The sequence below is a fragment of the Carcharodon carcharias genome, chromosome 9 (genome assembly GCF_017639515.1).
Source record: "Carcharodon carcharias isolate sCarCar2 chromosome 9, sCarCar2.pri, whole genome shotgun sequence".
Classification (NCBI taxonomy): Eukaryota; Metazoa; Chordata; class Chondrichthyes; order Lamniformes; family Lamnidae; genus Carcharodon; species Carcharodon carcharias.
This window is the reverse complement of record NC_054475.1, coordinates 14,829,939-14,854,006: the sequence shown is the minus strand read 5'-3', so window position 1 is coordinate 14,854,006 and position 24,068 is coordinate 14,829,939. Positions and strand designations below refer to the sequence as shown.

The 24,068-nt window shown below is 44.5% G+C and overlaps 1 pseudogene; it reads left to right on the top strand.

Moving 5' to 3' along the window:
* Positions 1 to 1,266: 1,266 nt before the first annotated feature.
* LOC121282372 lies at positions 1,267 to 23,010 on the top strand (annotated as a pseudogene).
* The last annotated feature ends 1,058 nt before the right edge of the window (positions 23,011 to 24,068 follow it).

Genomic DNA, 24,068 nt, shown 5'->3' with positions numbered 1-24,068 from the left:
TGGTTCAATTAGTTTATGTAAAACCATGATTCATTGTTGAAATAAACTATTAACTACTCCAGTTAAAAACAGAACATGCTGGAAATACTCAGCAGATTTGGCAGCATCTGTGGAGAGAGAAAGGATTTCAATGTTCCCGGTCGATGACCCTTCATCAGAACAGCAAAGCATTAGAGATGTAACAAGTTTAAGCAAGTACAGAGACAGGGAAAGATCTGTGATAGGATGGATAACAGCACAGCACTCCCTCAGTACAGCACTGTAGTGTCCACCTTTATTTTTGTTCTCATACCCTGGAGTGACACATGAACTCTATCTGAGGTGTAATGCACCTTTAAGAGAATGTGACCGTGTGACTGTATTACCCAATTTCTGTGTAGCGCGGGCTGCAATGTTAATCAGTAGTTTAGAATAAGATCTGGTTGGAGAAGCACACATTGTGTTAGTGTTCTGTTACTTGTGTAAATAAATAACATGTGCTTCATCTTACATGGTCTCTGCGTGTGCAGTATCTTGTTTACTAACTCACTCACCTGCAGATAGGCGTGCAACCATGTTCACTGAGCAAAGCGACCCGACAGAGAAGGAACATAACAACTGGCAACGAGGCCAAACACGACCAGTCAACGACACCAAAGAAAGCCACAGAAATTCAACAATTGTAAATCAGCCGTACCTTGCAAGGCGATTGTAAGTACAGCCTTCATCATAGTCGTTGAAGTTATTTCCCTCCAGTATGCCACAGTTTGGCCGCATCGAACCATTTGATCAGGCCACCGATGACTGGTCACATTACATTGAACGCCTGACATTCTTCTTTTTGAGCAACCACATATCAGGGGAGGAGAAGAGATGAGCGATCCTCTTATCAACATGTGGCAGTATAACATACGGCCTAACTTGTAGTCTAACAGCACCCAACGGCCCAGACTCCAAGAGCTTTGATAAGCTTGTAAAACTTGTGAAAAGCCACTTTCAGCCTAAACCCTCAGTAAAAACGCAACATTTTAAATTTAATTTGAGGTGTTGTGCCCCAGGAGAGACAGTCGCTTGCTACGTAGCAGCCTTAAAACAACTGACAGAGCACTGTGAGTTCGAGACGTCAATTAATGACGTGTTAAGAGACCGATTAGTAAGTGGGATTAACGAAGGCGCCATTCAAAAAAGGTTGTTGTCGGAAATGAATTTAGACTTCAGCAAGGTGCTGGAGTTGGTGCTCACAATGGAGACACAGTCAGGGTTCAGAAGCAATCAAGGGAGCACAAAATGGCGCAGTCCTTCACATCAGGAGGGAGGCACCGGTTAGAAATGGCGCAGAAGCGCTGGGGTCCGTGGAGAGGTGGGAAACAGCCACCATTAACAGACCAGCAAAAAGCAATGGTTTAACAGAGAAAACCCATAATAATAATGGCAGAAATAGCACCAGGCAGCCTGCAAGCCAATGACAATTTAAAAGAATCCATTGTTTCTACTGCTATCATAATGGGCACATTATGCAATATTGTAAAGACAGATTAAGACAAAATTTTAAGCAGAAAGGTAGAAATCTTGAAATCCACATGATAGAGGAACCAGGAGAAACAGAGTCAGATATTTTCTCACTACACAACTTAAAAATGGGTAAAACAGAGCCAACCTACGTGACAGTGAAAGTCAACAGGAAACCCATCCGAATGGAGGTGGATACAGGGGCATCCACGACAGCTATAAGGGAACATATGTTCAAATATCTGAATAGGGGAGACCATCCATTAAGTCTGGATAATTCAGATGCTAAGTTAAAGATGTATACTGGAGAAGACATACGAGTAAGAGGTATATGCAATGTCCCAGCACAGTATGAAAATTAGTCTATTAATTTACCCCTGATAGTGGATCCAAGTGTACTTAGTCGGAACTGGCTTAAGGAAATAAAGTTAGAAGTGGACTGAGATTTTTCAACTCAGAATGAAGGATTTGCAATAATTATTACAGAAATATACTTCTGTTTTCAGGGAGGAGCTTGGGAAGATTCAGGGGCTGCAAGCTAAAATCCCCATAGTTGATGTTGAATTAGACAGGGTGGGAAGGTTGGGAGTCTTACAACCTGTACAATTTTCCCAATGGGCAGCAGCCATAGTTCCAGTATTAAAGCCTGACCAGACTGTGCGGATATGCGGGGACCACAAGTTGACCGTTAACAAAGTGGCCAGACTTGACAGGTACCCTATACTGAAAATTGGTGAATTGTACTCCAAGCTGGCCGGGGGAACCACATATACGAAGCTCGACATGAGCCACACTTACTGGCAAGTCGAACTAGAAAAGGCCTCTCGGGAGTTTGTGACTATCAACACACATTGGGGGTTATACCAATAAACCCAGTTACCCTTCGGAGTCTCATCGGCTTGTGCCATTTTCCAATGGACAATGGAAAACTTGCTCCAAGGTTTGCCCCATGAGGTGATTTATCTCGATGATGTTCTAGTAACAGGACTTTAACTGCTGAAGAACACCTGGCTAACCTGGAGGAGGTATTGAGGCGTTTCTCACAAGCAGGAGTACACTTGAAAAGAGAAAAATATATCTTCCAAGGAAAAGAAGTGATTTACCCGGGTCATAGGGTCAACTCGCAGGGCCATCACCCAGCAGAAGAAAAGGTGAGAGCTATTTGTGAGGCACCAGCCTCGAAAAACACGACAGAACTCAAGTCCTTCTTGGGAATGATTAACTATTATGGCCGTTTGCTCCCAAATTTGTCAACGGTACTGGCTCCATTATATGGTTTGCCCTGGCAAGCTCCACAACAAGAGGCTTTAATGACAGTAAAGCAACTGCTACATTCATCAACCCTGTTGGTACATTTCGAGCCAAAGAAGGAATTCATTTTAACCTGCGATGCATCCCCTTATGGAGTAGGGGCAGTGTTCTCCCACTGGATGGCAGATGGCTCCGAATGGCCCATTGGTTATGTCTCAAGGACACTCAGTGTTGCAGAACGAAGATACTCACAAATAGAGAAGGAAGGTTTACCAATTATATGTGGCATTAAGAAGCTCCACCAATGTGCCTATGGTTGCCACTTTACCATTGTATCCGACCACAAGCCACTACTAGGCTTGTTCGGGGTAGATAAGGCAATACCTCCAATTGCCTCTGCATGCATCCAAAGGTGGGCACTGGTTCTAGCTGCTTACAAATATATGTTTATCCACCGGCCAGTTAGCCAGATCGCAAATGTTGATGCCCTGAGCTGATTACCTCTAAAGGACAGCAAAGTGAACGTCCCAATTCCCCAAGAACTTGTCTTGTTATTAAACTTTCTGGATTCATCACCAGTACATGCCAAACAAATAAGAGAGTGGACAGACCACGATCCAGTTTTCACTCATGTACGGGAACAAGTCTCACAGGGATGGTCTAACGAACCAAAGCCTGATGAAATGAAGCCCTATTTTAATAGGAGATATGAGCTCACCTGCCAGGATGGCATCTTGCTGAGGGAAGTGAGAGTCATTGTGCCTCTGAGAGGAAGAAAATCATTAGTGACCAAATTACATAGTGCTCATCCCGGCATCTCTAGAAGAAAATGCTTGTGCGCAGCTACTTATAGTGGCCAGGGATGGACACAGAAATCAAAAACTTAGTCAAGAACTGCATACAGTGTCAGCAAATACAGAAATTGCCCCCTTTAGCTCCATTGCATCCCTGGGAATGGCCAGGAAGGCCCTGGGTCTGCTTCCACATTGATTATGTGGGGCCTTTGTTGGGCACAATGTTCCTCCTGATCGTAGATGCTCACTCGAAGTGGATGGATGTGTACGAGGTGAGATCACCCACATCTGCCGCTAACATAGGCAGATTGCATCAGAGTTTTATGATACACGGGTTACCAGAAATAATAGTGTCTGATAATGGAACAGCATTCCCCAGTGGGCAAGTCCAAAGATTTACAAGTCTCAAAAGCATAACACATGTTAAAACCACGCCATACCACCCTGAATCCAATGGTTTAGCTGAGAGGGCAGTCCAGACCTACAAATCTGGAATTAAAAAACTGGTTGGAGGCTTTATTGCAACTAGATTATCACGCTTATTACTCAGCTATAGGACTACTCCACACATGAACATCAGTATTGCCCCCACAGGGTTATTGGTGAAGAGATGTCGCAGGACGCATTTGAGTCTCATAAGGCCGAATTTAAGGGGGAGGATATAGAGAAGTCAGGAGGCCCAGAAAAATGGACACGATTACCACAGTCTTGAAAGAAACTTCACTGTTGGAGACACAGTTTTTGCAAAGAACTTTGGAGATGTGCTCAAATGGTTATCAGATGAAGTTAGTGCTGTGACAGAACCCCTTTCCAATCACATATCGGTCAAAGTTCGGATAATTAGGGGACAGGTAGATCACCTCAGGAAAAGGGAAACAGATCTACAAGAAAGGATACGCCAGGAAGGAACTCGACTCAGTTTGGAAGAGTCTGTAGGATACGTTGAACCTTAGAGAGTCGAATAAACGAACTTATAGGTACCTACTGGACAGCCTAGGGGACAGATGACTGCTGAGTGGGAGGCCTCGGATAAACCATCCGAAGTTATAGAGCTACAACTTTCAACACATTTGAAGAAGCCTCCAGAAATACTGAATTTGTAATAAGATTATCTACATAAATAGTTGATATATTGTAAAGATTGTAAATTTACTTTCGAATAAAGGGGGAGGGATGTGGTAATCTGAGGTGCAATGTACCTTTAGGAGAACGTGAGCAGATTGACCACTTTACCATTGTATTATCCAATTGCTGTGTAACGCGGGCTACAATGTTAATCAGTATTTTAGAATAGGGTCTGTTGGAGAAGCACACATTGCCTTAATGCTCAGTTACTTGTGCGAATAAACAGCATGTGCTTCATCTTACATTGGTCTCTGCATCTGCATTATCTTGTTCATCAACTCACTCACCAGTAGATAGGCATGCAACCATGTTCGCTGAGCAAAGTGACCCATCAGAGAAGGAACATAACAAACTCATAACCTCCGAACTCAGTTTAGTGCGCTATCCGCTGACACACAATTAACACTACAGTTAATGGGGGCTGCAGTTCAGCTATTAGTTGAAGGATTAGTGTTGTCCAGGACACTGACCTTTGAATAAGATCTGAAATCTTTTTTACATCCACTAGGGCTGCCTGGTGGAAACTTAGTTTAACATCCAAAACATGTTCTTCTGCCAATGCAGCACTCTCTCAGTCCTACAGTCATCTTAGATGTTCAAGATATGGAGGAAGATCTGAAACAGGAGTGCTACCAACTGAGTCAGTCTGAAGGAGTAAAGAAACTGGAATTGTTCTGCTTAGAGCAGAGAAGCTTAGGAGGAGATTTAATTATGTGAGGTTGTGGTAGAGTAGATAAAGCTAAATTGTTCCTAACTGATGGAGGGGGAGTGGGGTGCGACCAGAAGACCGTAAGCCATAAGACCATAAGACATCGGAGCAGAAATTAGGCCATTCGGCCCATCGAGTCTGCTCCGCCATTCAATCATGGCTGATACATTTCTCAACCCCATCCTCCCGCCTTCTTCTCGTAATCTTTGATCCCCTTACCAATCAAGAACTTATCTATCTCGGTCTTAAATACACTCAATGACCTGGCCTCCACAGCCTTCTGTGGCAATGAATTCCATAGATTCACCACTCTCTGGCTAAAGAAGTTTCTCCTCATCTCTGTTCTAAAAGGTCTTCCCTTTGCTCTGAGGCTGTGCCCTCGGGTCCTAGTCTCTCCTACTAATGGAAACATCTTCCCCACGTCCACTCTATCCAGGCCTTTCAGTATTCTGTAAGTTTCAATCAGATCCCCCCTCATCCTTCTAAACTCCATTGAGTATAGACCCAGAATCCTCAACTGTTCCTCATATGTTAAGCCTTTCATTCCTGGGAATGTTCTCGTGAATCTGCTCTGGACCCTCTCCAGGCCCAGCACATCCTTCCTGAGATACGGGGCCCAAAATTGCTCACAGAAGACACGGGTTTAATATAATTGGCAAAAGAACCAAAGGATAGAGGAGGAGAATTTTTTACAGAGTGACTTGTTGTGTTTTGACATGACTGAAAGGGTTGTGGAAGCTATTTCAATGGTAACTTTCAAAAGGGAATTGGATAAATAGTGGAAGAGCAAGGGGAGTGGAGCTAATTAGGTCACTCTTTAAAAGACCCTGTCTGGACCCAGTGGGCTTGATGGCCTGCTTCTATGCTGTATGATTGTAGGATGGGGTTTGGTGGGGGGCGTGGGGGGGGGGGGGGGGGGGGGGGGGGGTGGTTGGTGGTAGTACACAGCTCACCCCTTACCCACACCCCAACACCACCACCACTGCCCCCCCCCACCCAATAAAAAATATTGGTGCCACACCAACCAATGCTCAAGAAGACTGTTCTGCAGCCAGAACATGGCTCGGGCAGCTTTGAGGGAGTGAGGGTTAGACTTCAGTCCCTCAATGGTAAATGCTCTGCCCTCAAGAATTGTGGTTGGCAGTTCTAGCAAACCCAGCAGCCAGAACTGAGTGGTGGACACGGCTGGGACTGCAATTATGCCTGGGGGTGAAGACTGACATGGCATCTGGACCCAGGTAAGTTCAGGAGTTTGGATGGAAAGGGTTTGGGGAGCCTAGAGAAGGCAGAAAGACGGTTGGGTGGGTGTGTTTTGGAGACCAGATGAGAAGGAACAAAGGGTGGGGGTAACATCTTGTTGGGGTGCTATGAGGATGTGCTTTTAAAGATATAATTTCTATTTTTTTTCTTTTTCTGCTTGGTTTTTAAAAACTGAAACCCTCTGGAGACAATGACAAAACTCTACAATACACACAATCTCACATTTCACCAAGTGGGATGAGAAAAAGCAGACTCAATCCCCTGGGGGGGGAGTGAAATACCTGTCACTTCACACCAGCCTGAGACTTCTCAAATGTTTCTGAGATGAGACATCAAAATACTCTGAAACAATAATTGCAGCAGACATGAACTAATAGAATTTCTCTAGAATACACAGCCAGCAAGGTACTTTAAGGACTGCTTATCAAGCAAGAGAGAGAGAACAAAAGATAATGCAATACTAAACACGGACTGTTGAAACCATGTGCCCTCTCTGTCTGTCCCTCTTGGAAATGCAGCTCGGCTTGCAAAGTAACCATCCTGAGGAGAGAAATCTACTGCAAACCAAGACCTTTTGAGAAAATCATAGAAATCTGCTCCATACAATTACACCCAGGGAGACAACTGAACAAAATGGCCCAAACATTAGCATTTTTTTAATTCATTTACAGGATGTGGGCTTCGCTGGCTGAGCCAGCATTTATTGGCCATTGCATTGGGTTCAGCCAAGGAACTGCTAACCGTAACCTCTTCTGTTTAGTGTGTGTTTGTTTATGTGTGTTTGTTTGTTTGTGTGCGTGTGTGTGGGCCCAGACGCATGCGTGCGACTTAAGAATGGTGGTTGCGATTTGCCTAGATATTTTTAGTTCCGGTGGTAGTTTCAATGAACTTAACTTGTTCTTTGTTTAACCTAAGAAAACCAGTCTGACTAATTCTTTACAACCAAAAAGCGTAAGTAGTGGGACTATCACAGAATTGGCGAAGCACTTGCTCTCTAAATTCACTAAAAACCCTGTTATGGTCAAACCTGGAGTGGGAGAATAGGCGAGTCATTTCACCCCTCCTCACGGGCTTGTAACAGGGTACCCCCCAATGCGCACAGGGCACCCCTTGAATGACATGCCCCCCGTATCACCCCACCACCCCCTGCAACACCACCACCATTCCTTCCTGCCTTTTTCACAAAGTAGTTTTAAAAACGGCCTTCTGACTCCCGCCCACCTGCCTACGCCAACTGTATTATGGCATAGGCAGTGTAATGTCCTGGCCAATTGGCTTGTTAACAATCTCAGCTGCTCATTAGGTATTTTTTTTAAAGGACAGGCAGGCTGACAATTTTGTCGCCTGCCCAACTACCATGTTATAGGGAACGGTCGTGGTGAGTGGGAAGGTGGTGGGCTGGTCACCCAGCATATTTGACGTGCCCCTCCCACCCCAATCGACAGCACGACTGACTGGGGATGGTGGGACATGGGGGGAGGGGGGGTGGTAAAATCCAGCCCTATGAGTTTGAATCTGCAAGGGGTGGGATTTTCACCAATCCTTCCCTTGACTTTTGCTGTTTCTTACATTTATGCAGCATGTTTATATTCAGCAGAATCTGACAGTATAGCCAGTCATGTCTAAGCTGGGATAAAATGGCATTTTAGCATTTCAAAGAGAATGGTATGATTAATATTGGAACTTTCCACTAATTAACTTGTCGACTGAGCCCAGTGTTAAAAGAGGCCAAAAAACCTTTAATTGCATAATGTGTCTAATTGTCAGTTCAGTCATAGTAATGATCATTAAAATCATTAATTAATAATCAGAGTTTATGGGCTGTAAATGTTATCCAGTCTTTAACCATTTGGTTACCAGTCAGCAGAGCTTCTTCCTGTTACTCTGCTGCTCTCTGTGGGTTTTAACCCTTTCTCTGATCTCAGGAGAGTGGCTCTTAGGTTACTAGTCAGTCGTACGATGATCTCTGAGATTCAACGTGCATCACAGTGAGCTGATTAGTATCAAATGCAAACAAGGCTGCAGCTTCGAGAGTCTACTGGTCCACCTAGTTCCTCACTGCATAGTTACCACCATCTCAGCATTTAACTGCGCACGCCCACCCCCCACCCCAAATGGCTTCCTGAAGCCCACAACCTCCACCATCCAGTAGGGCGAGGGCAGCAGGTACCAGGGAACAACAAACAGCGATTCCCCTTCGAGTCACACAATATTCTGGCGTATATCACTGTTCCTTCATCATCGCTGGGTCAAAATCCTGAAACCCATCCCCAACAGGCGGTTTCATCACCATGCGGACTGCAGTGTTTCAAGAAGAACCACCTTCTCAAGGGCAATAAGAGGTGGTGAATAAATGGCAGCCTTTCAACAACACCCACATCCTGAATAATGAATTTGATTTTTGCCTCCACTTTCGTAATCACGTTCAAATTACCCTTTCGATAAGTTGCTGTTAATGGGGCATCCAAACAGCATAGCACCCGCTATAGGGTAAATGGGACCTGTGTGAACAGATAAACCAATTGTATATCTCCTTAACCAATCATATTGAAGAATGGTTAATAAAGGGTGCAGAGTTCAAACCAGGAAGTGTCAGCTAGAATATTAAATTCAATGTAAAATCAGTCATATAGTCATTACAGTTCAAAAGGAAGCCATTCAGCCCATTGAGTCCATGCTTGCTCTCTGTCGAGCTATCCAGTCAGTCCCATTCCACCGCTCTAGCCCTGTAACCCTGCAGGTTTATTTACTTCAAATGCCCATCCCATTTCCTTTTAAAATCATTCATTGTCACCACTTGCAGCACCTTCATAGCAGGTTCCTGATCATTACCATTTTTTAATTCAAAACTTTATTCAAACATTTTTTGAAATCTCTAACAATAATTAAACTCAGAAGGAATGAGATTCCACACTTTTAAAAGTTAGTTTTTTAGTTTCCAGAGAGGTTATTTGACAGTAATTAAGACTTACTATGCCATTAAGAAAGGTATTTAAACTGAAATGATGCAGTTTTCTGTGGTGAGTTTAGCCACATCTCAGGCATCCATTCAGGGCTCTCGTGCCATTCAATACATTTCCATTGTCAGCCGAATGGTGAGATCTCAGACAGAGACATCTGGGTTTTCACATTTAACTGCATAGTTCCACTCTGAAAATTGCTGCCCAATCTGTACAGAAATAATGGTGAGTGCTGTCTGCCTTAGTGCTTTATCACATGGGGTCAATTCACAGAGGTATCAGTTCACTATGAGGCAGGAAGTTCACAAAGGGGTGAAGGCTTCACTGGTAAGTACATCTTGAGAGTTCATTGGGGATTGGTTTCAGGGATGCCCGTACATGGGGGACATCCGTCCTGGCGAGGAGCCTCAGAGGTCACCTGCACTTCCATGAAAATAGCAGCACTTGCAAACATAGACTCACTTTGTAACTTGAGCGTCTTTGGCAATCTCACCGAACAAACCAGCAGATTCCAGGCTGAGAATTAGCCCAAGGTATTAACCTGGTACTGGGTAGTGATCTGCTGATCTGCCCTAGATGCATCCAGCATGCCTTGCAAGTATTATTATCACTTTTGGGAAGAGCAGCCTGAGCTGGTGGAATGTCAGCACGACAACGTGCCCTGTTTCTGTGACATTGACATCCTCCCCAAGTTGAACTCTGTTGACTTGCCTTTTGTATCACATATGCAGGGTTCAAACTGTAGGGTCAAATGAGCTGTTACAACTCTAGACACAGAGTATTGCTTCAGATCCTGTATTTTAATTGCTGAGCTATAGAATAGATACAATAACTAGCCAGCAAGCAATAGCCAGACTGGAGTTACTGACACTGCAGGGTAGCAGGCTAAAGTTGGGACTTAAACACAGGAGCGTATAGAATAAATCAGTGGTTTTACATTTTACTGTCACTCACAACTGTCTTTTTCTTTACGTTCCTCTCAGTTTGTAGCACTCCCACCTTCAAGTCAGAAAGTTGTGGATTCAAGTCAGGCACCAGAGGCTTGAGTACAAAATCCAGGCCAACGCTCCCAGTGCAGTACTGAGGGAGTGCTGTACTGTCGGATGTACCATCTGTTGTGATATGATGTGCATATACATTTAAGGAGGAATATCTTAAGCTACTGTCAATCATTATATATCACTGCACGATGTGGCCTATTAATCCCATGACTTGCAGTCAGTTGACGAGGAAAAGGGTAAAGATCAGATGTACTATACTTAGCCTCCTAGTTATAGCCTCATCTTCAAATAAAGAACCCACATTAATGTTTTAGCAATCCTCATGTATGATTGGTCTGGCTAACATCAAACAGAAGAACATATCATGGTGGCAGCATGATTTAGGGAGATTTGACTAAGCAAAATACAAACCTCAATCCTTCACAGACAGCAGAAGAAAACAACTGGCGTGAAAGTGAAACAGCATTTAAGTCTCACCATGGTGTAAGGATTTTGCAGTTCTGTAGGGATTCTACACACACTGTACCTTCATTCTGGGATCATACCCTGCTTCAGCCAGCAGGTAATGGGTCCCAATAAGATTGTTCAAATCTGGGAGAGTTTAATGAGTAAAAACCTAACTGCTGCAAAAGTTAAGTAGGAGCAGAAATTAGATAGCAAAGTCTGGGAGCCTCACTGTAAGCAAAACTTACAGAGAGGAGAGAGTCCATTGTTGCTGATTTTGGAGAGAAGAATATATCCAGTAACAGCAAGAAGAAGCTAGTAAAAAAAAATCTTTTTTAACTGTTTACTTTCATTTTTGAAGTCTGCAGGCATTTTCCCACCAAAATAACTGCTTTGTGGGCAGAGCTTAGAGTTAAACTGGCAAAAAAATTCAGATTGTGCTAAACAGCACCACCATTGCAATCAAGCAATAACCTAGGACCAGCTAAGACACTGGCCACTAAAGGTATTGCAACTTAGGGCTAAATTAACTAAAAAAAAACTGGAGGGAACTTGCATAGCTGTTAAAAGCTCCAGATAGCATTAAAAATCCTGCAAAAAGGTAAAAGGTGACCACAAAATTTCCAACACACAATTGGAAAGCAACGGATCTCCTAGCTGAGTTTATTCTGTTCCGGCGTGCATCAAGCTGTGTTTTCGGAACCTCAATATTTCTGAATCAGATAAACAAGCCATTAAAATTAAAATTGCTGTAAGCAATGAAGGCTCCACAGACTGAAGAAGCTGTCTGACAAACATCTGAAAAAATCTACAGTCAATAGTCGAAGGACAATTATAAGTGAAGCCCAGCTTCAGAATATACCATCTGGAACTCATGTCCTTCAGACAACAACCAACAGAGACCATTGATCAATTCATAAGTAGACGCAGAGACAAGGAGTGTGAATGTGAATTCACGACAGCAGAGCTAGCCAACAGAATAATCAAGCTTGTAATAGCATCTGGCACAGTGGAAGCATTCCAAAAAGACCTCTTGGACTAACCCAAAGGTTACAGCATGGAAGACCTACTGCAAAGCAGATACGAGTATGAAGCCATACTAATGGGTAGACAGAGTCCATAGGCTATGCGTAATTCACCCACCACTGGCATAATAGCCAAATCAGGCAAGACTAGTGAGCAATGCGAATGGTACAGCCCCATACAGGCACCCAGAAAATGCTCAGCTTTTAACACTGTATGTGGCACTGGGGTACTTCAACAGGATGTGACGTATTAGTCCCACGACTAGCAGTCAGTTGACAAGCATTAGGGTAGGGATCAGATGTACTATGCTGAGCCGCCCAGTTAAACCTATCTGCATATCGTCTTCCCTTCAAATAAAGAACCCACATAATTGTTTCACCAATCCTTGTCTATGATTCATAGATTTATGTTGAACAGAAGAAGAATGTGACACCATCTTTCAGGTGTTGTGTTAAACTGAGGCCCTGCCTGCCCTCTCAGGTGGATATAAAAGGTTACAATGCAATATTCGAAGCTGAGCAGGTGAGTTCCTCCCCAGAATCCTGGCCAATTTTTATCCCTCAATTAACATCACTAAAAAAAGCCATCTAGCATCTCATTGCTGTTTGTGGGAGCTTGCGGTGCATAAATTGGCTGCAATTTGACTTTGTAACAATAGTGACTACATTTAATTGTTGTGCTTTGGGATATTTTGAGGATGTGAAGGGCACTTTATAAAGGTCTTCCGTTCTGCTTTAATATTTTTTTAGAAATTGATTCCTTGACTCTTGAACCTGCCCATTAGTTATCAAACATCTTCACAGGACCATTCACATCTTCCAGCTTCTCTGTAAAAGAAATTCTACATTTAAAAATTAGTGTCAAAGGCTGTAATGCTCTCTGGTTAAAAAGCAATCTTTCTGTGATATGCTCAGCATGTTCTTCAAATATAAATTTATTTAAGGAATTCGACCTTTGTGTAAAAAAATCTGCGTTATGATTTATGACATGTCATCGAAGCCATGCTATATCACTTTCAACCAGTTAAAAACTAATGGTCTCAGTGAGACAGAGTGGGGCAGAACTTGACAGTTTTTACACAATCATTATCTCTAGAAAGGATCTGAATTTCATTGTAACTTAATTTCCTGTTCAAGGGAGATAGGTTTAATATATATGTACAACTTCAGACACTGAGCTGATGACGAAGGAATAATTGTAGCGAGGGTATTAGTGGAGACGATTCCAATCTCAATTTCCGTGGACCTTTCAAAGCGAGAACTGCATCAGGCAGGCTGCAATTAACACTGGTGGTAGAAGCAAAGGTTGTAGTGATCTTGGGAATCCCATCAGGATGGATGGAAGGCTTAAAAAGCATAAATACCGAAACATCTAATCCGCTCATGTTTCCCTCCTGGTTCCTGATCAGAGGCAATGAAGGATGAAACAGCGACTGTTTTTCTACCTATTCCTACAGGAAACCAGGAAACACATTTTAAGATATGGGGTCTGAATGCAAGTTGTCCAATAAAGTAATTGCCATGAGTATCACAGCATGAAACAGCACGCAAACAGGCAATTTGTGACAACCTTTCCCTCAATCCACATGAGCCACCTAATATAATGCACAGGGGAGACCAAACGGGAACTGGATGACCACTTAGCAGAATACCTCTGCTCAGTCCAAAAGGATGACAATGGTCTTCCTGTCGCTTGCCATTTCAACTCACCGTCTTGCTCTCATGTCCACATGTCCGTCATTGGCCTGCTACAATGTTCCAGTAAAGCTCAACGCAAACTGGAGGAACAGCACCTTATCTTCCAATTAGGCACTTTACAGCCTTTTGGACTCAACATTGAGTTCAACATTTTCAGACCATGAACTCTCTCTCCATTTGATTCTCTTTTTTTGCCAAGTGCCAGTCTATATCTTGTTTTCATGTTTTTGCTTTCAGACAGAGCTGTCCTTTATTCTGCCATTAACACTTACTCCAGACACATGCTTTGTTCCTTTACTACAACCATTGCCATTCCCTTTGCCTTTTGTTCCATGACATACTTTTTATTTAATCTCTTCCACCGTCTACCCTATCCCAGACCTTTCCTTTTGTTCTACCTGACCCTCCCCCAATTTCAGCAACATAAAACCCATCACATTTCTGCCTCTCTTCAGTTCCAAAGAAGAGTCATATTGGACTCAAAACATTATCTCCACAGATGCTGCCAGACTTGCTGAGCTTTTCCAACATTTTTTGTTATTATTTTATATTATATAACATATATTCCACTTTGCTCATAGCTTTGAAACATCCCACCTGGTCTAATCTTACTCTCGCCTCTGAATCAGAATGTCGTAGTTCAAGTCCCACTCCAGAGATTTGAGCTAACAAGCTATGCTGACAGTCCCAATGCAGCACTGAGGGAATGCTGCACTGTCAGAGGTGTTGTCTTTCAGATGAGAAGTTTAATTTAGGCCTCATTTGCCCTCTCGGGTAGACTTTAAGATTCCACATGCAATATTTGAAGAAGAGCAGGGGAGTTCTCTCTTAATCAATAACACACAAAATGAGAAACTGTTCCCCTTCATGGGAGGGCCGAGAGCCAGCCGGCACCAATTTAAGGTGAATGGCTATAGAGCCAATGTTGGCATGAGGAAAATCTGTTTTATGCCGTGAGTGGTTAGGATCTGGGAGGCACTGAGTGTGGTGGAGGCAGGTTCCATCATAGCTTTTAAAAGAGAATTGGATAATTATGTGAAGAGGAAGAAATTGCAGGGCTAGGGGGAAAGAGTGGGTGAGTGGGACCATTTGAGTTGTCCTTGCACAGAGTGGACACAGGCAAGATGAGTCAAATGGACTCCTTGGATGCTGTAATGATTCTATGATTATCACATTGCTATTTGCATACAAATTATCTACCATGTTACCTATAGGACTATAGTTTGGAACTACTTAATTTCCTTCTTCTTTATTCATTCATGGATGTGGGCACCACACTCTTAATTGCCCTTGAACTGAGTGGCTTGTTCAACCACTTCAGAGGGCAGTTAAGAGTCAAAGCAATACCAAGTAGGAAGGCAGATTTCCTTCCCTAATGGTCATGAGTGAACCAGATGGATTTTTACAACAATAAACAATAGTTTCGTTGTCACCATTACTGAGACTAGCTTTCAATTCCAGACGTATTAACTGAATTCAAATTCCACCTGCCACATGGGATTTAAACCCACATCCCTAGAGTATTAGCCTGGGCTTCTGGATTACTAGTCCAGCAACATTTCCAGTACACTTCTGTCTCCCCTCAATTAAATGCTGGTGATGTCTTGAAAGGTGCTATACAAATGCAAGGTCTTTCTTTCTTTAAATTACAAGAGCCTGTCAGACCTTTAGGCTGCTCCTGCTCCCTGATTACTAACCTCTATGCTCTGTTAAACTTCAGCCAGATAGTAAAATCAATATATGTTCAGTTAGCTCCTGCCTCACCAATTGAACAGCTCAGCCTTTTAAATTCACATTGAACATAACCTAAAACCCCTAGTGTTTTTGTGATCCCACAAAACCAATTGTTGTCAGTAACTTCTTCGCTGAGGTCGAGTAAGGTTGCCAACTCTCCAGGTTTCCCCTGGAGTCTCTCGGAATTAAAGATTAATCGTCCGGTTACTGCTGTGAGGAATAGCCCAGAAGAAAAGTCACAGGGGCATGAAAATAATAATGGCCTGGATCTTCTGAGGACTGGCGATCATTGTCCCAATGCTGTTCCATTCCAACTTTTGCCCACCCTGACTCTGCTCCGCACTTCTGGCTAGGTCTTCCAAGACCAGCTTCTTCAGAAATGCGGAGCGACGAGTCTGTCCAAGAGCTCTGTCAGAGTGCCATAGCACTGGGGACTCGGCTGGACACACCCTCCTTTTAGAGCATTATTTGCCTTAAGGTAAGTTTAGATGTCAACTGTAAATGTTAGTGAATGGGTGAGTGGAGCAATCAGTGAATGGGTAGAGTGCAAAGGTGGATGAGGTAAGTGGGTAATTGGGTAGAGTGGCAGGTAGCCAGGTGGTAGGGTGGTAGGTGGGTAGAGTGGCAGGTGGAAAGGTGACAGGTGGATAGGGTAGTAGGGTGGCAGGTGTTTATGGTGGCATTTGGGTAGTATGGTAGGTGGATAGGGTGGTAGATGGGTGCGTGGGTCGGGGGTAGTCAGATCAGGTCAAATGGCATCAGTCAGTGGGGGCTAGTCAGGTCTGGTCACGGGGCGGGGCTGTCAAGGGTTTAGGGAGCTGGTTGTTGGGGGTTCAGATGGGGGCCATGGAGATTGTCGGGGGTTGGGAGGGTCAGACATCAGTCAGGGAGTTGAGGGAGGAGTCAGGGGATCAGTGTGAGTGATTGGGAGTTACCCAGGAGTTAGACTAGGATTTTCCTGTCTATCATTTCCCGGGTAACTATTCAGGTAACCATCCAAAGTCTCTGAATCTAACTCAGAGTCGAAGACTTTTGCAGAGGGTCCTGGGAAATGGGGGAATTGCCCATCAGAAGTTCAATCTTTCCAAGCAATTCATCTTGAGTTGAGTTTCAGCTGAATTGCTGAATTCCGGCAACTCTGAGACTGGAAGATCTAGGTCACTATGTTTTGTTCCTTAATTTCTTTCAACCTGAGTTAGCAGACCTGGGCATGGCCTGTAGTTCTCTGAACCATTTCTCTCTCAGTAGAGATAGGAAGTCAGCAACAAGCAAACAAACCATGAGCCGGCAGGAGATCATTGTGCAAAACACTGGTGCCACAATCTGCTACAAATTACCAGAGACCAGATTATAGGATTATGAAATGTCTACAGCGCAGAAGGAGACCATTGTGTTTATGTCAGCTCTCTGCAAGAGCACCTCACCTAGTCCCACTTTTCCCACTGCCCCACAAACATTTTCTCTGCAGATAAATATCCAATTCTCTTTTGAAAGCATTGATTGAACCTGTCTCCGCCACACTCTCAGGCAGTGCTTTCCAGATCCTAACCACTCACTGCATTAAAAACACTTTCCTCATGTTGCTGTTGCTTTTTTTTTGCCAATCACCTTAAATTGCTGTCCTCTGGCTCTCAACCCTTCTAACAATGGAAACAATTTATCCCTATCTAGCCTGTCTGGACCCCTTGTGATTTTAAACACCTCTATCCAATCCCCTCATAATATTCACTTCTCTAGGACAAACACCACCCCCCACACCCCCAAGCTTCTCCACAATAATTGCGCCCCATCATTTTCATTTTATTTGTTCTCAAGATGTGGGCAACATATTGTCCTAGCAATTGTAACTTTTTATTCATCCACGGGAAAAGTGTGGAAAGGGGTTGGGAAGGGGGGTGGCAAGGCCAGCATTTATTACCCATCCCAACTTGCCCCTGAGAAGGTCATGCTGATCCAACTTGTTGATAACTGAATAGTCTACTAGGCCATTTCAGAGGGTTGTCAAGAGTCGACCACATGGCTGTGGGTCCTGAGTTTAAGAACAGACTGAGTAAAAATAGCAGATTTCCTTCCCTTAGGAATTTCAGTGAACCTGGTGGTTTCTTTAAAATAACTTGGTAGTTTCATGGATCACCATTACTGATTTTTCATTTCAGATTTATTTAATTAGCTGAGTTTAAGATCCACGACTGCCTTGGTGGGATTTGAGCAATGAATCAGATTACTAGTCCAGTAACATAATTACTATGTTACCATATCCGTAACTAGATTAATCTGTAGGCCAGGTAAGGATACACGCTTCCTTTCACCACAGGACCTTAGTTACTAGCAGAGATTTTACAACAACTGATCAACCATTATAGTTTTAGCTAATAAATAGTCAGGTTTGTTACATTGAATTTATATTGGATGGTCATTTTTATTGGTACTAGTTGCTTACCAATTCCCGATAATGTCAGAACTGAAAGGTTATAACTATCAGGAAATACTGAACAGGCCGGGGTTCATTTCCCTCAAAAACAAAAGGTTAAGGGTGACCTGAAAGATGTTTTTAAAATCATGAACATATTTGATAGAGCATAAGTAAAGAGGGTTTATTCTCTTGTGGGTGAGACCAGAACTAGGAGGGTCAAAATGTAAGATAGTCACCAAGAAATTCAATAGGGAATTCAGGAGAAATGCCTTTACCCAGAGAGTGGTGAGAATGTGGAGGGACTGTTTGAGGTGAACAGTATAGATACATTTAAAGGGAAGCTAGCTGAATACATAAGGGAGAAAGGAATTGTAGATGGTGATAAGGTTAAGTTAATTAGGGTAAGAGGAGGTTCATGTGGAGGATAAACACTGACTTGAGCAAGTTGGGCTCAATGGCTTGTTTCTATGCTGCTCATTCAAGACAAGGTTTCCCCTCAGAACCAATGGAGGTTTTCTCTGGTTTTCACAATGAAGATCAACAGGACAGAAACTCTCCAATAATAATAACGAAAGCAAAATACTGCAGATGCTGGAATTCTGAAATAAAAACAGAAAATGCTGGAAACACTCATTAGGTCAGGCAACATGTGTGGAGAGGGGAACATACATTTCAGGTCAAGGAACTTTCTTCAGATCCTCTCCAATTTGGTGAGGGGTGGGAGAAAGGGTGCAGAGGAGAGGAATGAAGCAGAGTCAAGAGGGAGACAGGCAGTGCTTGAGTCCATGGCTACATTTGTAGACGTCAGTGACTGGTGGCATATAGGCAAATATGGTAGCTGTTTGCACATAACATTAACTTGTGCAGAATTGAACGAGATAGCTTGTCTTTGATGTGAAGCCAGATGTTAAAAGCATGTGCATGAGCATGGACTATTTGGGTCAAATGGCCTGTTTCTGTGCTGTAACTTTTATATATTGCCAGATGCTTTAAACTTAAATTCTCAAAGTATAGCACTTGAACTTGCATTCTGGATCGCCTGTCAAGTAACAAAACCACTACACTATCATCCCCAGCTTAGGGAATTGGAAATTACTGAAGGGGTATGCATATGACAGGTCTCCCAGAACATTTTCAAGTTTGACACCTGATTTGGCGCATTTATTACCATTTTGGAACCGACTGAGAAAGTCATTTTTTTTATTATTAAGTAAAATCCATCATCCAAACCCACTTCAAAACTTTGGCAGTTTTGCAAGCTACCATAAGAGGAATTGTCAAATAAATCCAGTTAATGGATTCACACCTGGGAACATTTGACTTATCTCAAACATACAGTTACAACTAGCATTAAAGAAAATAAACTCTTACATAAGGTAACAGCCAGGCATGTCCGAGAAAGTTTCATCTGAGTAATATAAGAAGCTTCTAGAAGTTTTGATAATGAAAATAGAACCCTCTGGACATCCCAAATTGCTTTAAGACCAATGAAGTATACTGAAGCAGTCCATGTCCACATGCAGCTAGACCTGGCCAACATTCAGGCTTGGCTAGCAAGTGGCAAGTAACACTTGCATTAAGTGCCAGGCAATGACCATCTCCAACAAGAGAGTCGAACCATCTCCCCATGACACCCAATAGCATTACCATTGCTGAATCTCCCATTATCAGCATTCAGGGGGTTGCCATTAATCAGAAACTGAACTAGACCAAAAGCAAGTCAGAGGCTGGGAATTCTGCAGAGTAACTCACCTCCTGACTCCCCAAAGCCTGTCCACCACTTACAAGGCACAAGTCAGGAGTGTGATGGAATACTCTCCACTTGCCTGGATAAGTGTAGCTCCATTAACACTCAAGGAGCACAACACCATCCAGGACAAAGCAGCATGATGGATTAGCACCCCATCCTTAAACATTCACTCCCTCCACTACCAATGAATGGTGGCAGCAGTGTGTACCATCTACAAAATGCACTGCAGAAACTCATCAAACCTCCTTAGACAGCATCTTCCAAGCCCATAACCTCCACCATCGAGAAGGAAAAGGGCAGCAGATAGATGGGAACACCAGCATCTGGAAGTTCCCCTCCAAGTCACTCACAATCCTGACTTGGAAATATATCATCATTCCTTCACTTTCGCTGGGTCAAAATTCTACAACTCCCTTCCTAAAAGCACTGTGGGTGTACCAACAACAGATAGACAGTTGGTCAAGAAGGCAACTTATCACATTTCAAGGGCAGTTAGGGATAGGCAACAAATGTTGGCCTTACCAGCGACACTCCCATCACATGAAAGAATGAATGAAAGTACTTTTGAAGTGTAGGCACTGAAAACTCTGCTGCCAGTGCCCTAACTCATGCCATGTCATGTTCAGCCATCACTTCTGTGCTTGCTGACCTACACTGTCTCCCTGTTTAGCAATGTGCCAGTTTTAAAATTCACATCCTTGTTTTCAAATCCCTCCATAGCCTCATCCCTCCCTATCTCAGTCACCTCCTCCAGCCCTTGCAGCTTTCTGAGATATCTGAGCTCAAGTAATTCTGGTCTCTTGCGATTTTGTCTGCCATGCCTTCAGTAGCCTGGGTCCTAAGTTGTGGAATTCCCTCACTAAACATCTCAACCTCTCTCCCCTCTTTTTAAGATGTTCCTTTAAACCTACCTCTTTGACCAAGCATTTGGTCATCTACTCTAATATCATCTTAAGTAGCTCAGTGTCAAATATTGCTTTATAACTCTCCTGTAAAGTGCCTTTGAACATTTTATTATGCTAAGGCGCTATATAAATGCCAGTTATTGTTGTTGTGATGTAGGAAATAGAGATAACCTGTCTGACTGACAGGAGGGTCAGTAACAAGGTGAAATTGTTGTTACACAGTGAGTTGTTGTGCTCTGGAACGTGCTGCCTGAAAGGGTGGTGTTAGCAGATTTAATACGAACTCAACTGAGAAATGGATGAATATTTGAAACAGAAAACATTTGCAGGGTTAGAAGGGGATGAGTCGAGAAGTGAGATTAATTGGATACTCTTCCAAAGACCCAGCACAGATACGATGAAATGAGTAGCCTCTTTTTGTACTATAAGATTCTATGGTTGGCTGACGCACGGGCTGAATCATTGGTTACCGTGTGTACATCATCATCATCATCATCTTTGTAGCTAACTTAGGAAATAAGAGCAGGAGTGGGCCATTCAGCCCTCCAGCCTGCTCCACCATTCAATAAGATCATGGCTGATCTGAAAGTGGCCTCAACTCTACACTCCTGCCTGCCCCCTGTAACCCGTGACTCCCTTGTAGATCAAAACTCTGTCTCACTCAGCCTTGGACATATTCAGTGACCCAGCCTCCGCTGCTCTCTGGGGGAGAGAATTCCAAAGATTAATGACCCTCGGAGAGAAGAAATTCCTCCTCCCCTCTTGTGCCAGAGTCCAGTGTGGAGTGCCTCGCCTGTCAAGAGCTTTATAGCATGAAGAATGTGACTGTGATGCTTGGGAAAACTATAAGTACAGCAGTTCACTGTTTCACTTTGTCCAGCACCCTTGGCCAATCAGTACCAATGCTACTGATTCTCTTACTTCCTGATAGCTGGGACTTTGAATGCAAGGAATTAACCTTAAAAAGAAACAAAGATGTTTCTCCTTCCCCATCAACAACTCCACTGCAATCAATAAAGCCATTCAAACCACGGTGAGATGAATTCCTTTTCAAGAGCCACTTTTTCACTATGGAATAATGGTGTCTGTGGGCTTCAAGGCTTGGGTAATAAATGTGACTTAAAGACCACAAGTTGGAGGTGTAGGAAGGAGGATGTTCCGCGTGGCTGGTTGTGCTGAGTGACGCAGTGTGAAATAACCCTTCACAGCATCTCCAGCTAGGCTTGGGTGGGGTGGGGTGGGGTGGAAATAAAAGGTGAAATGATACTGAGATGAGCAATCCTTCAGGGACCCTTGCAAAGGCTGCCTTGCCTCTAATTCAGGGTACAGATTATTCTGCTGTTCACAGAGGCAAAGGTCTAAATGACAGAAAACCTCTTTACCAAGTTTGGCAAAACAAAATCACTGCAAAGCATTTTTTAAAGAAATATGAAAGCAATGTAAATCCAAAGCAAGATATAAAGCAGCAAGAGCAATACACAACAGACCTGGGCCCAAAGCTGATGGGAGTAGGGTGTGTCCGGAGACACCAGATTGGGGGTGGGTCAGAGGGGGTGTCAGGGTGGGGTCTTGTGAGGGGGGGTGTCAGGGTGGGCTGTGTGTGTCACAGAGGGTGTCAGGTTGGGGTCTTGTGAGGGGGGGGTGTCAGATTAGTGGGGTGTGCCAGAGCTGGTGTCAACGTTGGGGGGTGGGGGGGGTTGTCAGGGAGGGGGGCGGGGTGTCAGATTTGTGGGGGAGGTGTCAGAGTGAGGGGGGTGTATCAGGGGGTGTCAGGTTGGGGAAGTATGCAGAGTGAGTTTCAGATTGGAGGGGGTGCGTGTGTCAGCAGGGGATGGCTGGACATGGGGGGTGGTTGGCAAGATGGGCTGGGGTTGTTAGAGGGGCTAGCAGAGTGTGGGGGTTGTCAGAGTGGGTGATGAGGTGGGTGGAGTTATCAGAATGGGTCAGGGGGTGTCGGTTGGGGGTGGGGGGGGTGGGGGGTGGCGTTCATTACCTTGTTCTGCAGCAGATGGTGCCAACAATTGGAATGGGCCTCTACATCTCAGTCAGAGTAGAGAAAAAAGCTCCTGAGGAGTGAGATACGGCAGAGGAACTGAAACATGATGTGAAGAAATGAATTAAATCATTAAATCAATGCCTATTATTGATATTGATTATAATGGTATTAACAAAACAATCAAAGGGCAGAATTTTGCCCTCGTCGGGCGGGCTCAGAGGGGGAGAGCGGGAGCTGCCACGAAACGGCCCATTGCCCACAGGTGGGCCGTGACCACGGTTTCACGCTGGCGGGCCATTTAAGGCCTGCCGAGCGTGAACGCCGGCTGCAGAATGTTCCAGAAGGGGCAGGCGGCAGCCTGTTGGTCATCGGGTCCAATGTCGATCCAGCGGGCGGTTCAAAAATGGCACAGACAGCCCCAGGGAGACTGCCGGCCTCAGTTACTGCAAGGACATGATTCCTAACACAGATGTAGACGCCAGGCGGGGGGGGGGTGAGTCCAGCTGGGCACTCGCCTCCTGTTTCTCGGACGAGTTCTTCGCCATCCTCCTGGAGGAGGTGGCTGCCTGGAGGGACACCCTTGCCCCCAGAGATGGGCAGAGGAGGCCACTGCACCTCACAAAGAGGGCATGGGAGGAGGTGGCAGCCCGGGGTGAGCAGACACAATGTGGTGCGGCACACCAGGGGACAGTGCCACAAGAGGTCTAATGGCGTGTTGTGCTCAAGAAGGGTGAGTATCATGTTGGCATGAATCAGTGTGGTGAATTGTTAAGGGCTGGCCACAACCCCTCCCCCCCCCCCCAACTGTGGAGCTTAGGGGTGTTAGAGCCTGAGTGCCAACCATCAATGATGCAGGAGCTGGCCAAGGGGGTGAGCCCTGGCCGTTCGGACTGAGCGCCTTGTGGCTCGAGGGCCACGACTTGGATGTGCCCTGCCAGGTGCTCCTCAGGTGGAGTTGGCCAGGCTGCAATGGGGCTACAGGTAGAGAGGGGACTAAACAATGCTCTTGTGTCTTTTCAGGAGAAGACATCCCATAACAATATTGAGAGGTTGTGGACTGGCGGAGGACCCCCACACCTCCTCATCCTCTCCAGATACGAGCAGGAGGCCTTGGAGCTCAAGAGGCACCATGTACCTCGGTCAACTGGCCGCGGAAAGTCTGGGGTGTCAGACGAAGGTAAGAGTGCAACGCACCGAGTTGAGTGTTTCAGATGGTGCAAACATTCTTGTGAAGTCTCACCATTGATGGGAGCCTAAAAACTAGATTCCACATTGATCATTGAAAGACAATGGCACCATGATGCAGATCTCCATTGTCTCACCAAGGTGCCTGGCATGCACAGTGACAGTGTGATGACTTTAACTAATGACGTGTCCTTGTTCTCCCTTAGATCTGTCACCATGCAGCCAATATCAGGACCTCCAGGAGCTACCCCTGACACCGGAGGACCACCAGGCCCCAGAAGCACCTGTGTCACACCCACTCTCTGAAGCAGGCACCAGCGCAGATACCAG